The 15857-nt window shown below is 41.3% G+C and overlaps 1 long non-coding RNA gene across 1 annotated transcript; it reads right to left on the reverse strand.

The window, feature by feature from the left end:
• Window positions 1–584: 584 nt before the first annotated feature.
• Window positions 585–10148, reverse strand: LOC149444896 (uncharacterized). Its single transcript, XR_016306515.1, has 2 exons — window positions 9983–10148; window positions 585–732 (listed from the first exon to the last, which is right to left on the reverse strand). It is a non-coding gene; the product is annotated as an uncharacterized LOC149444896 (long non-coding RNA).
• Between the last annotated feature and the right edge of the window lie 5709 nt (window positions 10149–15857).

The following is a 15857-nucleotide window of genomic DNA, read 5'->3' on the forward strand; positions in this document are numbered from 1 at the left end:
ACAGGTGAAGAAATGTCACCAGCACACCAAGGATTCCTCAAGAATGGGTCCAAAGCTTTCAATGGTCATATGATAAACACAAGGCAACGCTTCGAAGCCATGCAAAGCCTCATCATCAGGCCTCACTTGCCTGACGAAGGGGCCCTGCGTGGTTCAAAAACGTTTCCTTGTGTTTATGTGACTACAAATTGACACTTCGGACCCATTCTTGAGGAATCCTTGGTGTGCTGGTGACATTTCTTCACTTGGACTGTCTACGGATCTCGGCCTGTAGTCACTACAACATCCAGCTATACTGAATAGCCATCTGCAGGAACATGTGCATTGGGAATATTGGGTTTGTAATTAAAAAACATTGAAATGTTTTGCAAAGTGTAAGATCCAAACCCCACAGTGCGGACCGGGACAAACCAGCCATGCGGGAAAGTAACCCTCACGTATCTGACTCATATCACTGGAATGGCATCATCAAAGGTGACTGAGGACAAGCTGCTTACAGCATTGCAGCCTAGGCAAAGTCACCTGGAGCTCAAGGATTGTATTTCAATGCGAAAAGGTATCATAATAAAAAACACGATGCTGTATTTTGTGACATTTTCATAATTTAGTAATGCGGACTTAAGGAAAGTTACTAAAACAACTGTAGGATTGTCACTCCGAGTGAGACTAAAAGCAGGTATGCCATCTCACAGCGTGCTGCCATTTCAGTGATGTACAGCCACCCATGGATTCCTACATGGAAGAAAAATATATTTTAAATATATTTGAAAAATATTCCTCCCAAATATATTGACATATACTGGAAATACTACAATTTCGGTTGTATTCCACGTGGGTGGTCGTTATAAACAGGGGCGCTAATGAGCTCACCAATGATATTATTCTTTTTCAATCTACTGCTTTGTACACATGATGAGAATATCGGATGAATTATCGTCTGGTTGTTTTTTCGCATGGCCATCTCGAAAACGAAGCGGTTACTAAAGTTCCAAAAATTCCCATATATATATATATATATACTGTATGTTGAAATGCTTTGTTATTACAAAATATATGAGAAATATTTTTAAAAATACATTTTCAAATATACTGTATGTCTTTAAAATAACATTTAATCTACATTTTTGGAATGCATTTACAAATATATGTTAAAATAACTTTTTTATATATTAAAAAAAATCTGAAGAAAAGATTTTAAAAAACATATATTTTTAAAAATATTTTTCATATATTGTAATATATAAAAAAACACATTTCAACATGCAGTGTGTGTATGTGTATGTATATATATATATATATATATATATATATTTATTGAAATAATTTTTTTGACAGCTTAGGTTTCTTAACCGATTTTATATTTCGTTCAGTTTTTTTTTTTATAAAATCATTCTTTACAAATAAATATTAAATACACGGTGCTTACATGTTAACAGCGGAAGCTGGGCTGTCTATTAAGGAGGCCCAGCATTAGTTCTGCACATTCTGACTGTTTTTAAACTACAAATTTAGTCTGTTGCTGACTTGGACAATAATAGATAGTGGACCCTCTATGCTATATATACCTTGGAGAAACAAGACAGTAAGACAGCTGCCCTTAATCACTTTGCCCAATTCCATTCATCAGAGAACAATGGTGCTCAGCTTCAGCCTCTGCAAGCCACTTCAGTAACAATAAGTCACTTCAACCTCAGCCACTTCAACCTCAGCCACTTCAACCACTTCAGTAACAAAACAAGCAAAGCCAGCACACCAGTAAAGATCCTTGGTATATCCTTTATTATATCAAATGGCTAAGAAATGGCTCAACTGGTACAGTTTTTTTGGATATTTTTTATGACAGAAATGAGAAAATATCGTTTTTTTAAAAAAAGAAATATTTTTTCTCAAAATTTTTTTGTTTATAGCACCAAAAATAAAAAGCGCACAGGTGATCAAATACCACCAAAAGAAAGCTCTATTTGTGTTAAAAAAAAGGACATAAATTTTATTTATGTACCATATTGCATGACCGCGCAATTGTCTGTTAAACTAGTGCAATGCTGTATAGCAAAAAAATGGTGTAAATTGCAGTATCTATACCATAGTTTGTAGACGCTATAACTGTCACACAAAGCAATCAATATACACTTATTGGGATTTTTTGGACCAAAAACATGGAGCAGAATACATTTTGGCCTAAATTTATAACTATCTTTGAGTTTATTATTTATAGTCGAAAGTAAAAAATATCATTTTTCTTCCAAAGTTTTGGTCTTTTTTTGTTTATAGCGCGAAAAATAAAAAGCGCACAGGTGATCAAATACCACCAAAAGAAAGCTCTATTTGTGTGAAAAAAAGTACGTAAGTTTCGTTTGGGTACAGCACTGCATGACCGCGCAATTATCAGCTGAAGTAGTGCAGCGCCGAATAGCAGAAAGAGGCGTGGTCAGGAAGGGGGGTAAATCCTCAGGAGGTCAAGTGGTTAATGCTAAAAAAGGGGGGTAATAAAAAGTCCCCATTTTGGTGGTTCCAGCTCCAGATAAAAAGGTCTCAACCCACATAATGCAGAAACAATGAAAAGAAAGCAGAAAAGCGCGCGATACTAAGTGTGTAAGTGAAGTAAAGAGTTAATAATGAAATGCACTCCCTGTGTAAGGGAAGATAAGGCGTGTCACCATGTTCCCAGAAGAATCTCCCCCCAGGAAAGGCTTTCCGAATTGATCAAATGCCAGAAAGTGAATGGTAAAAATGTGGCGTGTGAAATCCCCATTCATTCTGCTGGGACTATGAAAGGCTTTCCGAATAGATCAAATGACAGAAACTGAATGGTAAAAAAGTCTGGCAATGGCGTCTCAGATCCACAGGTAAGCACAGAGAGAGGAAGGAGCTGGGCTCTTAACCAATCAATCCAGGTTGTCGACGGAGCTTCGGTGTGAACGGCCAGAAAGGGGGCCTATAACCTACTACCCCGGAGTCCGAAGTGACAGAGGTGTGCCTCAAACCTACGCTTCGCAGACTGGCGTGCTAACCACTACACTACAGCCATTGCTAAGGAAACAGTCAACTTGACCTTTTTGGCACATGACGAAAGGAAATAATTTAGACCCAAAATATGAAAGCCCAACTTTTGCCAAAATGCTTTAATTAATTTTGGATAGACGAAGAAAGGATCATGAGACTCTTTCAGGTTGGTGCTGTTAGTGGGGATGGGGAATCTCTCCAATGTGACACTGACGAAAAAAAGGCTTTTTTTTAGTATAGTTGGGGAAAGTTAGAACAGCTAACCTTTTTTTTACACAAAATTGCCACTGAAATGATTTATTGCTCACACATGCCATGGGTATATGTGGAATTACTCCCCAAAAAAATTCAGTTAGTTCTTCTGAGTATGGGGGTACCACATGTGAGAGGCGTTTTGGCAGTCTAGCCAAGTACAGGACCCCAAAATCCAATATTCACCTTCAGGCTTTTAAAGTTCTTTATTTCCTCGTTACACTTCCTGACTACCTATCACAGTATCGGAGGCCCTGAAATGCCAGGATAGCACCAAACCCCCCCCCCCCCCAAATGACAACTTTTTGGAAAGTAGACACCCCAAGGAATTTGATAGGAAGCATGGTGAGTATTTTGCAGATCTCGTTTGTTGCCACAAGTTTTCGAAAATTTAAGAAAAAGAAAACAAAAACATATTTTTTCTTTTCCTTTTTTATATTTCAAGACCTTGTGAGTAAAAATGAGCTCTGCAAAATAATCACCACACCTTTTTTTAAATTCCTTGGGGTGTCTACTTTCCAAAAAGGGGTCATGGGGGGGGGGGGGTTGGTGTTATCCTGGCATTTCAGGGCCTTCAAAACTGTGATAGGTAGTGAGGAAGTGAACTGAAGAAGTTACACACCTTCAGGTTTTCAAAGTGGTCATTGGATTTCAGGCTCCTGTATGTGACTAGGCTCCCAAAAGTCTCACACGTGGTATCCCCATACTCGGAAGAGGTAGCAGAATGTACTTTTGTCATTTTCCAGAAACTTGTGGAAAAAAAAAAATCTTCCATGGACTCAATATGCCTTTCAGCAGATAGCTTAGGGTGTCTACTTTCCGAAAAGGGGTCATTTAGGGGTGTTTGTATTATCCTGGTATTTTAGCACCTCAAGAAATGTGATGGGCAGTCAGAAAGTAAAATCTGTGTAAATTCCATTATCTATATCAGGGGTGGGTAAACTTTTTGACTTGAGGGCCGCAATGGGTTCATATATTGGACCCGGGGGCCGGACCAATAGCAGATAAATTATGTGTATGTGTCATCCATAGTAAGTATAGTAATATTCCCCCATAGTAAGCATAGTAATTAATCCCCCATATAGTAATTCATCCCCCATAGTAATTCATCCCCCCTATAGTAATTCATCCCCCATATAGTAATTCATCCCCCATAGTAATTCATCCCCCATAGTAATTCATCCCCCATAGTAATTCATCCCCCATATAGTAATTCATCCCCCATAGTAATTCATCCCCCATATAGTAATTCATCCCCCATAGTAATTCATCCCCCATATAGTAATTCATCCCCCATATAGTAATTCATCCCCCATATAGTAATTCATCCCCCCTATAGTAATTCATCCCCCATATAGTAATTCATCCCCCATAGTAATTCATCCCCCATATAGTAATTCATCCCCCATAGTAATTCATCCCCCATAGTAATTCATCCCCCCTATAGTAATTCACCCCCCATAGTAATTCATCCCCCATATAGTAATTCATCCCCCCTATAGTAATTCATCCCCCATAGTAATTCATCCCCCATATAGTATTTCATCCCCCATAGTAATTCATCCCCCCTATAGTAATTCATCCCCCATAGTAACTTATCCCCCCTATAGTAATTCATCCACCCTATAGTAATTCATCCCCCATAGTAATTAATCCCCCATATAGTAATTCATCCCCCATAGTAATTCATCCCCCATATAGCAATTCATCCCCCATAGTAATTCATCCCCCATATAGTAATTCATCCCCCATATAGTAATTCATCCCCCATAGTAATTCATCCCCCATAGTAATTCATTCCCCATATTAATTCATCCCCCATATTAAGTCCCCAAGTCCCCCCTGTGTCAATTCACTTACCTTTGCTCCGCGCGTTCCTCTCGCCGTGTCCCGCGCCGTTCCGGTGTAGCATGAAAATCTGTCTCCTATGAGGATCTGTCCCCCTCGACGTATCTGCGCATGTGCCAGTTTCAGGCATTAGCAGCCGATCGGCGATCTCCGGCACATGCGCAGATACGTCGAGGGGGACAGATCCTCATAGGAGACAGATTTTCATGCTACACCGGTCTTCAGGGCGGACTGTGAGGGGAGCCTAGCTCCGCGGGCCGGATTAAAAGGTCCGCCGGGCCGTATACGGCCCGCGGGCCGTATTTTGCCCATTGCTGATCTATATCATAGTTTGTAGACGCTATAACTTCACACAAAGCAATCAATATACACTTATTGGGATTTTTTTTAATCAAAAACATGGAGCAGAATACATTTTGGCCTAAATTTATGACAAAATTTACGTTTTTTTTGATATTTTTTATAACAGAAAAGAGAAAATATCGTTTTTTAAAAAAAGAATTTTTTTTTCTCAAAATTTTTTTGTTTATAGCGCCAAAAATAAAATGCGCACAGGTGATCAAATACCACCAAAAGAAAGCTCTATTTGTGTGAAAAAAAGTACATAAATTTCATTTATGTACCATATTGCATGACCGCGCAATCGTCCGTTAAACTAGTGCAGCGCTGTATAGCAAAAAAAATGGCGTAAATTGCAGTATCTATACCAGGGGTGGGCAAACTTTTTGACTCGAGGGCCGCAATGGGTTCATATATTGGACCCGGGGGCCGGACCAAGAGTAGATGAATTATGTGTATGTGTCATCCATAGTAAGTATAGTAATATTCCCCCATAGTAAGCATAGTAATTAATCCCCCATATAGTAATTCATCCCCCATATAGTAATTCATCCCCCATATAGTAATTCATCCCCCATAGTAATTCATCCCCCATATAGTAATTCATCCCCCATATAGTAATTCATCCCCCATAGTAATTCATCCCCCATATAGTAATTCATCCCCCATATAGTAATTCATCCCCCATAGTAATTCATCCCCCCTATAGTAATTCATCCCCCATATAGTAATTCATCCCCCATAGTAATTCAATCCCAATATAGTAATTCATCCCCCCTATAGTAATTCATCCCCCATAGTAATTCAGCCCCCATATAGTAATTCATCCCCCATAGTAATTCATCCCCCATAGTAATTCATCCCCCATATAGTAATTCATCCCCCATAGTAATTCATCCCCCATATAGTAATTCATCCCCCATATTAATTCATCCCCCATATTAATTCATCCCCCATAGCAATTCATCCCCCATAGCAATTCATCCCCCATATAGTAATTCATCCCCCATATAGTAATTCATCCCCCCTATAGTAATTCATCCCCCATAGTAATTCATCCCCCATAGTAATTCATCCCCATATAGTAATTCATCCCCATATAGTAATTCATCCCCCATAGTAATTCATCCCCCATATAGTAATTCATCCCCCATATAGTAATTCATCCCCCATATAGTAATTCATCCCCCATATAGTAATTCATCCCCCATATAGTAATTCATCCCCCATAGTAATTCATCCCCCCAATAGTAATTCATCCCCCCTATTGTAATTCATCCCCCATATAGTAATTCATCCCCCATAGTAATTCATCCCCCATATAGTAATTCATCCCCCATATAGTAATTCATCCCCCATAGTAATTCATCCCCCATAGTAATTCAGCCCCCATATAGTAATTCATCCCCCATAGTAATTCATCCCCCATAGTAATTCATCCCCCATATAGTAATTCATCCCCCATAGTAATTCATCCCCCATATAGTAATTCATCCCCCATATTAATTCATCCCCCATATTAATTCATCCCCCATAGCAATTCATCCCCCATAGCAATTCATCCCCCATATAGTAATTCATCCCCCATATAGTAATTCATCCCCCCTATAGTAATTCATCCCCCATAGTAATTCATCCCCCATAGTAATTCATCCCCATATAGTAATTCATCCCCATATAGTAATTCATCCCCCATAGTAATTCATCCCCCATATAGTAATTCATCCCCCATATAGTAATTCATCCCCCATAGTAATTCATCCCCCATATAGTAATACATCCCCCATAGTAATTCATCCCCATATAGTAATTCATCCCCCATAGTAATTCATCCCTCATAGTAATTCATCCCCCATATAGTAATACATCCCCCATAGTAATTCATCCCCATATAGTAATTCATCCCCCATAGTAATTCATCCCCCATATAGTAATTCATCCCCCATATAGTAATTTTGACTCGAGGGCCGCAATGGGTTCATATATTGGACCCGGGGGCCGGACCAAGAGTAGATGAATTATGTGTATGTGTCATCCATAGTAAGTATAGTAATATTCCCCCATAGTAAGCATAGTAATTAATCCCTTATATAGTAATTCATCCCCCATATAGTAATTCATCCCCCATATAGTAATTCATCCCCCATAGTAATTCATCCCCCATATAGTAATTCATCCCCCATATAGTAATTCATCCCCCATAGTAATTCATCCCAATAGTAATTCATCCCCCATATAGTAATTCATCCCCCATAGTAATTCATCCCCCATATAGTAATTCATCCCCCATATAGTAATTCATCCCCCATAGTAATTCAGCCCCCATATAGTAATTCATCCCCCATAGTAATTCATCCCCCATATAGTAATTCATCCCCCATAGTATTTCATCCCCCATATAGTAATTCATCCCCCATAGTAATTCATCCCCCATATAGTAATTCATCCCCCATATAGTAATTCATCCCCCATATAGTAATTCATCCCCCATATAGTAATTCACCCCCCATAGTAATTCATCCCCCATAGTAATTCATCCCCCGTATAGTAATTCATCCCCCGTATAGTAATTCATCCCCCATATAGTAATTCATCCCCCATATAGTAATTCATCCCCCATATAGTAATTCACCCCCCATAGTAATTCATCCCCCATAGTAATTCATCCCCATATAGTAATTCATCCCCCGTATAGTAATTCATCCCCCATATAGTAATTCATCCCCCATATAGTAATTCATTCCCCATATTAATTCATCCCCCATATTAAGTCCCCAAGTCCCCCCTGTGTCAATTCACTTACCTTTGCTCCGCGCGTTCCTCTCGCCGTGTCCCGCGCCGGTCCGGTGCAGCATGAAAATCTGTCTCCTATGAGGATCTGTCCCCCTCGACGTATCTGCGCATGTGCCAGTTTCAGGCATTAGCAGCCAATCGGCGATCTCCGGCACATGCGCAGATACGTCGAGGGGGACAGATCCTCATAGGAGACAGATTTTCATGCTACACCGGTCTTCAGGGCGGACTGTGAGGGGAGCCTAGCTCCGCGGGCCGGATTAAAAGGTCCGCCGGGCCGTATACGGCCCGCGGGCCGTAGTTTGCCCATTGCTGATCTATATCATAGTTTGTAGACGCTATAACTTCACACAAAGCAATCAATATACACTTATTGGGATTTTTTTTAATCAAAAACATGGAGCAGAATACATTTTGGCCTAAATTTATGACAAAATTTACGTTTTTTTTGATATTTTTTATAACAGAAAAGAGAAAATATCGTTTTTTAAAAAAAGAATTTTTTTTTCTCAAAATTTTTTTGTTTATAGCGCCAAAAATAAAAAGCGCACAGGTGATCAAATACCATCAAAAGAAAGCTCTATTTGTGTGAAAAAAAGTACATAAATTTCATTTATGTACCGTATTGCATGACCGCGCAATTGTCTGTTAAACTAGTGCAGCGCTGTATAGCAAAAAAAAGGTGTAAATTGCAGTATCTATACCATAGTTTGTAGACACTATAACTGTCACACAAAGCAATCAATATACACTTATTGGGATTTTTTTGACCAAAAACATGGAGCAGAATACATTTTGGCCTAAATGTATGACGAAATTGTAGTTTTTTTGGATATTTTTTATGACAAATGAAAAAATACCAATTTTTACAAAAAATGTATTTTTCTTCAAAACGTTGTTTATTGCGCCTAAAATAAAAAGTGCACAGGTGATCAAATACCACCAAAGGAAAGCTCTATTTGTGTGAAAAAAAGGACATAAATTTAATTTATGTACCGTATTGCATGACCGCGCAATTGTCCGTTAAACCAGTGCAGCGCTGTATAGCAAAAAAAAGGTGTAAATTGCAGTATCTATACCATAGTTTGTAGACGCTATAACTGTCACACAAAGCAATCAATATACACTTATTGGGATTTTTTGGACCAAAAACATGGAGCAGAATACATTTTGGCCTAAATGTAAAACTAACTTTGAGTTTATTATATATTATTTATAGTCGAAAGTAAAAAATATCATTTTTCTTCCAAATTTTCGGTCTTTTTTTGTTTATAGCGCCAAAAATAAAAAGCGCACAGGTGATCAAATACCACCGAAAGAAAGCTGTATTTGTGTGAAAAAAAGGACGTAAATTTGGTTTGGGTGCAGCACTGCATGACCGCGCAATTATCAGTTGAATTAGTGCAGCGTGGAATAGCAGAAAGAGGCGTGGTCAGGAAGGGGGGTAAATCCTGTAAAGGGCAAGTGGTTAATGCTAAAAAAAGGGGGGGTAATAAAAAGTCCCCATTTTGGTGGTTCCAGCTCCAGATAAAAAGGTGTTAACCCACATAATGCAGAAAGAATGAACAGAAAGCATAAAAGCGCGCGCTACTAAGTGTGTAAGTTTAATGGGAAGTAAAGAGTTAATAATGAAATGCAGTCGGAATGGATGAAATGTGAGAAAGTGACAAAATGTTGGCGATGTAGGTGTCGTCTCAAACCCACAGCGAGCCCACAGACGGAGGAGCTGGGCTCTTAACAGACTCACCCAGACTGCCTAAGGAGCTTCGGTGTGCTCATCCGGAATGGAGCCTTATAACCTACCACCCCGCAGCCTGAGTGACAGAGGTGTGCCTCGAACCTACGACCATGCGCTCAGTAGACTGGTTCGCTAACCACTAAGCTACGACCACCGCCGAATACATAATGTACCAAACGGCCCTTTGACATCTTCCGACTCTAACTGCGCATGCGCGGCTAAGAGGGCACGCAGCGCGGCGGTCGGAAGTTTTATATTCCCTAATCCAAGTGCGCATGTGCCGTTTTCACGCACGATTAGTCGGTCTCCGCAGCCCCGCTACGTACAGAACCGCCTTCCACCCGGCATTTCCTCATCTAGCAGGCAGGAGGCAGTTAAGCGCTGCTCTATAGCTACGTCATATTCAAATCAAAGGGCAGTTTGATAGGGGCTGAAACCGGAAGTGGCCGTAGTATAGCGGTTATGTGCACAGCACAGTGTACTGAGCTCAACGCCTCGTAGGTTCGAGACCCGCCTCCGTCAACTTTTCATGTCCATCTCCTGCTCTCTATGCTTGAATGGGGATTTGAGACGCCACATTTTTACCATTCATTTTCGGTCATTTGAGCAATTCGGAAAGCCTTTCCTGGGAGGAGATTCTTCTGGGAACATGGTGACACGCCTTATCTTCCCTTACACAGGGAGTGCATTTCATTATTAACTCTTTACTTCCCATTAAACTTACACACTTAGTAGCGCGCGCTTTTCTGCTTTCTTTTCATTCTTTCTGCATTATGTGGGTTAAGACCTTTTTATCTGGAGCTGGAACCACCAAAATGGGGACTTTTTATTACCCCCCTTTTTAGCATTAACCACTTGCCCTCTACAGGATTTACCCCCCTTCCTGACCACGCCTCTTTCTGCTATTCGGCGCTGCGCTAATTCAACTGATAATTGCGCGGTCATGCAATGCTGCACCCAAACGAAATTTACGTCCTTTTTTTCACACAAATACAGCTTTCTTTTGGTGGTATTTGATCACCTGTGCGCTTTTTATTTTTCGCGCTATAAACAAAAAAAGACCGAAAATTTTGAAGAAAAAAAATATTTTGTACTTTCGGCTCTAAAAAATATATAATAATCTCAAAGTTAGTTATACATTTAGGCCAAAATGTATTCTGCTCCATGTTTTTGGTCAAAAAATTCCCAATAAGTGTATATTGATTGCTTTGTGTGACAGTTATAGCGTCTACAAACTATGGGATAGATACTGCAATTTACACCATTTTTTTGCTATACAGCGCTGCACTAGTTTAACGGACAATTGCGCGGTCATGCAATACGGTACATAAATGAAATTTATGTCCTTTTTTTCACACAAATAGAGCTTTCTTTTGGTGGTATTTGATCACCTGTGCGCTTTTTATTTTGCCAAAATGTCTCTAACCTGTGGTACCCCCATACTCGGGAGAAGTAGCAGAATGTATTTTGGGGAGTAATTCCACATATACCCATGGCATGTGTGAGCAATAAATCATTTAAGTGACAATTTTGTGGAAAAAAAAAAAAACTTTTTTTGTCATTTTCCAAAAACTTGTGGTAAACAAATAAATTCTTCTATTGATTCAACGTGCCTCTCAGCAAATAGTTTGGGGTGTCTACTTTCCAAAAAGGGGTAATTTTGGGGGGTGGGGGCATTTTATGCCCAGCATTAGTAGTTTATGCCATTCATCATTCGCTCTTCTAACCACCTGAAGACCAAGCCTTTTCCGACACTTTTGTTCACGTGAAAAAAAAAAATCTGTATATTTTGCTAGGACATCAATTTAACCATTTCCATACCGGGCAATTTTACCCCTTCCTGCCCAGGCCAGTTTTCAGGTTTCAGCGCTCTCACACTTTGAATGACAATTGCGCGGTCATACAACATTGTACCCAAACTAAAATTTTATCATTTTCTTCACACAACTAGAGCTTTCTTTTGGTGGTATTTAATCACCGCCGGGGTTTTTATTTTTTGCTAAATTAACAAAAAAAGACCAAAAATGTTGAAAAAAAACCCACGTTTTTCTTTGTTTCTGTTATAAAAGTTTACAAATAAATAATTGTTCTTCATAAATTTAGGCCGAGATGTATTCTGCTACATGTCTTTGGTGAAAATAACCCAAATTAGGATGTATTATTTAGTTTGTAGGAAAGTTATAGAGTTCACAAACTATGGTATAGATCTGAAAATTGATCAATCCTGAAGTACTGACAGCCAATCTAATTTCTTGAGGTCCAAGAATGTCAGGACAGTACAGATATCCCCCCAAATGTCAGGACAGTACAGATATCCCCCAAATGTCAGGACAGTACAGATATCCCCCAAATGTCAGAAAGGTACAGATATCCCCCAAATGTCAGAACGGTACAGATATCTCCCAAATGTCAGGACAGTACAGATATCTCCCAAATGTCAGAACGGTACAGATATCTCCCAAATGTCAGAACGGTACAGATATCCCCCAAATGTCAGAACGGTACAGATATCTCCCAAATGTCAGGACAGTACAGATATCTCCCAAATGTCAGAACGGTACAGATATCTCCCAAATGTCAGAACGGTACAGATATCCCCCAAATGTCAGAACGGTACAGATATCCCCCAAATGTCAGAATGGTACAGATATCCCTCAAATGTCGGAACAGTACAGATATCCCCCAAATAACCCCTTTTTGTAGAGTAGACAGTCCGACGTACTTCATAAGAGGAATGGCGAGTTTTTTGAAGTTGTATTTTTCTTGTCATAATTTTTCGGAAAATTAAAAAATTAAAAAAAATTATTTTCACTATTTTGTTTTTTACATACTGTCACCAGTGCAGTACAGCGTCATCATATAACTTGCATGGCGGTGAACAGGGACACTGACTGGTGACAGTATGAAAAATATATATATATATATATATTTTTTTTAATTATTTTTAATTTTTTATTACATTTTTTTTATTTTTTTTTAAGATTTTTTTTTCATATTTTACTATGACCAAAGTAGTACAATGTTACCATAGTAACATTGTACTACTTTGGGGAAGTGATCAGTTTTTTTTTTACACAATTTGCTTATAGCAAAGAATTACTTTGCTATAAGCAAGCATTTATGAGAATGAAATCGATTCATTCAGGTTTTTTTTTTTTTTTTTTTTTTTTTTTTTTTGTGCTTAGCTGTGATTTGGTCACAGCTAATCACATGACATGTGCATGTGATTAGCTGTGACCATTTACAGCTAGGCACTAGTATACAATGGATGGCATGAATGAAGCCATCCATTGTATACAACTGTCATGTGACCTGCTGTGATTGGTCACAGCAAATCACATGGTACCAGCAACGGGGGCCGGTACTCAGATCTGTCATCGGCCGTGTCCGAGGTACACGGCCGGTGACAGATCGCGCCACTGCGCGGCTCTGCAGCCGCGCGAACTGCATGCACCCAGAATGCCGAAGCGCTTTTGCCGCCGCCAAATGGCCATTGGCCGGGCGGCTAATGGTTAAACCCCCAAACATTATATATATTTTTTAAAACAGACACCCTAGTGAATAAAATGGTGGGTACTACAAATTTCTATGTCACATAGTACTCGCGCAGCGATTTTTCAAAAGCAAATTAAAAAAATAAATACACTTTTTTTACTTTTAATGCACAAAAACACAATATATTGGCCAATTATTTGGTAAGATGTAAAAGATGATGGTATGCCGAGTAAATAGATACCAAACGTGACATGCTTTAAAACTGTGCATGCCCCGTGCAATGATGACAAACTGCATACATTTTTAAAATGCATAGGCAACGTTTTAAAAGCCTTTACAAGCTACCATTTTAGATTTACAGAGGAGGTCTACTGTTAGAATTACTGCCCTTGATCTGACGTTAACGGCGATACCTCACATGCATGGTGCAACCGCTGTTTACATATCGGCACAGGGTCAACGCTCGTGCACAAAGGTGTGCACGTGGGGGGGGGGGGGAGGGGGATTTTAAGTTACTTTGAGTTTTTTTAATTATTTTTACACTGTCCCTTTAATTTTTTTTATCACTTTTAATGCTATCACAAGAAATGCAAATATCCCCGATAACTTCAATGGGCATTGTCATATATTCTTTTTTGAGAAATCTGGGTTCTATCAGACTCTAGATATCTCATCTGCCCTTACATTATCTAATCGAACCAAGATCGGTGTTATCAGATGCTTTCCCAATTTACAAATGGCGCTCTTTATATCCTGAGAAACTGAAGTGATGAAATGCTCGTAGCCCGGGGTCAGTAGGGGGCCCCATGAGATGCCGCTGGCACCTTTTTTATAGGCTTTTTTGAGTTTGGGCAAGGACACAGTAGCCCCATGATCCCCTATTGCCCGGGGGCCCCATGAGTTGTCAGTCTGCCTGTCAAGGTCCTACCTTTCCTCAGACCTTGTGCTGCTCCATGTGCTGGCATCCATCTTAGGTGTCTGCAAAGCATTGTGGGATCCTTTATACTTTCAGCCCTCTGCGGCTCCTCCCAGGAGGTGGCGGCTTATCACATATAAGTCTGCTGTTTGTGGCTGTCCATTGCATTCGTGTCCTGTCTCTTGCACAGCAGCAAGCTCCTGTTTAGCTACTCATTGCTTTCCTGGATACCGACTCGGCTTTGGCTAAGACTCCTCCTGGCTCCTGATCCCGGCTCTGGCGACCATTCTTCCTGGCTTCTGACCCCGGCTCTGGTGACCATTCTTCCTGGCTCCTGATCCCGGCTCTGGCGACCATTCTTCCTGGCTTCTGACCCCGGCTCTGGTGACCATTCTTCCTGGCTCCTGACCCCGGCTCTGGCGACTATTCTTCCTGGCTCCTGACCCCGGCTCTGGCGACCATTCTTCCTGGCTTCTGACCCCGGCTCTGGCGACCATTCTTCCTGGCTTCTGACCCCGGCTCTGGCGACCATTCTTCCTGGCTCCTGATCCCGGCTCTGGCGACCATTCTTCCTGGCTTCTGACCCCGGCTCTGGCGACCATTCTTCCTGGCTTCTGACCCCGGCTCTGGCGACCATTCTTCCTGGCTTCTGACCCCGGCTTTGGCGACCATTCTTCCTGGCTGCTGACCCCGGCTCTGGCGACCATTCTTCCTGGCTTCTGACCCCGGCTCTGGCGACCATTCTTCCTGGCTTTTGATCCCGGCTCTGGTGACCATTCTTCCTGGCTTCTGACCCCGGCTTTGGCGACCATTCTTCCTGGCTTCTGACCCCAGCTCTGACGACCATTCTTCCTGGCATCTGACCCCGGCTCTGACGACCATTCTTCCTGGCTCCTGATCTCTGCTGTGGCGACCATTCTTCCTGGCTTCTGACCCCGGCTCTGGCGACTATTCATCCTGGCTCCTGACCCCGCCTCTGGCGACCATTCTTCCTGGCTTCTGACCCCGGCTCTGGCGACCATTCTTCCTGGCTTCTGACCCCGCCTCTGGCGACCATTCTTCCTGGCTTCTGACCCTGGCTCTGACGACCATTCTTCCTGGCTCCTGATCTCTGCTGTGGCGACCATTCTTCCTGGCTCCTGATCCCGGCTCTGGCGACTATTCTTCCTGGCTCCTGACCCCGGCTCTGGCGACCATTCTTCCTGGCTTCTGACCCTGGCTCTGGCGACCATTCTTCCTGGCTTCTGACCCCGCCTCTGGCGACCATTCTTCCTGGCTCCTGATCTCTGCTGTGGCGACCATTCTTCCTGGCTCCTGATCCCGGCTCTGGCGACCATTCATCCTGGCTCCTGATCCCGGCTCTGACGACCATTCTTCCTGGCTCCTGATCTCTGCTGTGGCGACCATTCTTCCTGGCTTCTGACCCCGGCTCTGGCGACTATTCATCCTGGCTCCTGACCCCGCCTCTGGCGA

The sequence above is a fragment of the Staurois parvus genome, unplaced genomic scaffold (genome assembly GCF_062004578.1).
Source record: "Staurois parvus isolate SC_StPar_1 unplaced genomic scaffold, SC_StPar_1.0 ptg000766l, whole genome shotgun sequence".
Taxonomy (NCBI): domain Eukaryota; kingdom Metazoa; phylum Chordata; class Amphibia; order Anura; family Ranidae; genus Staurois; species Staurois parvus.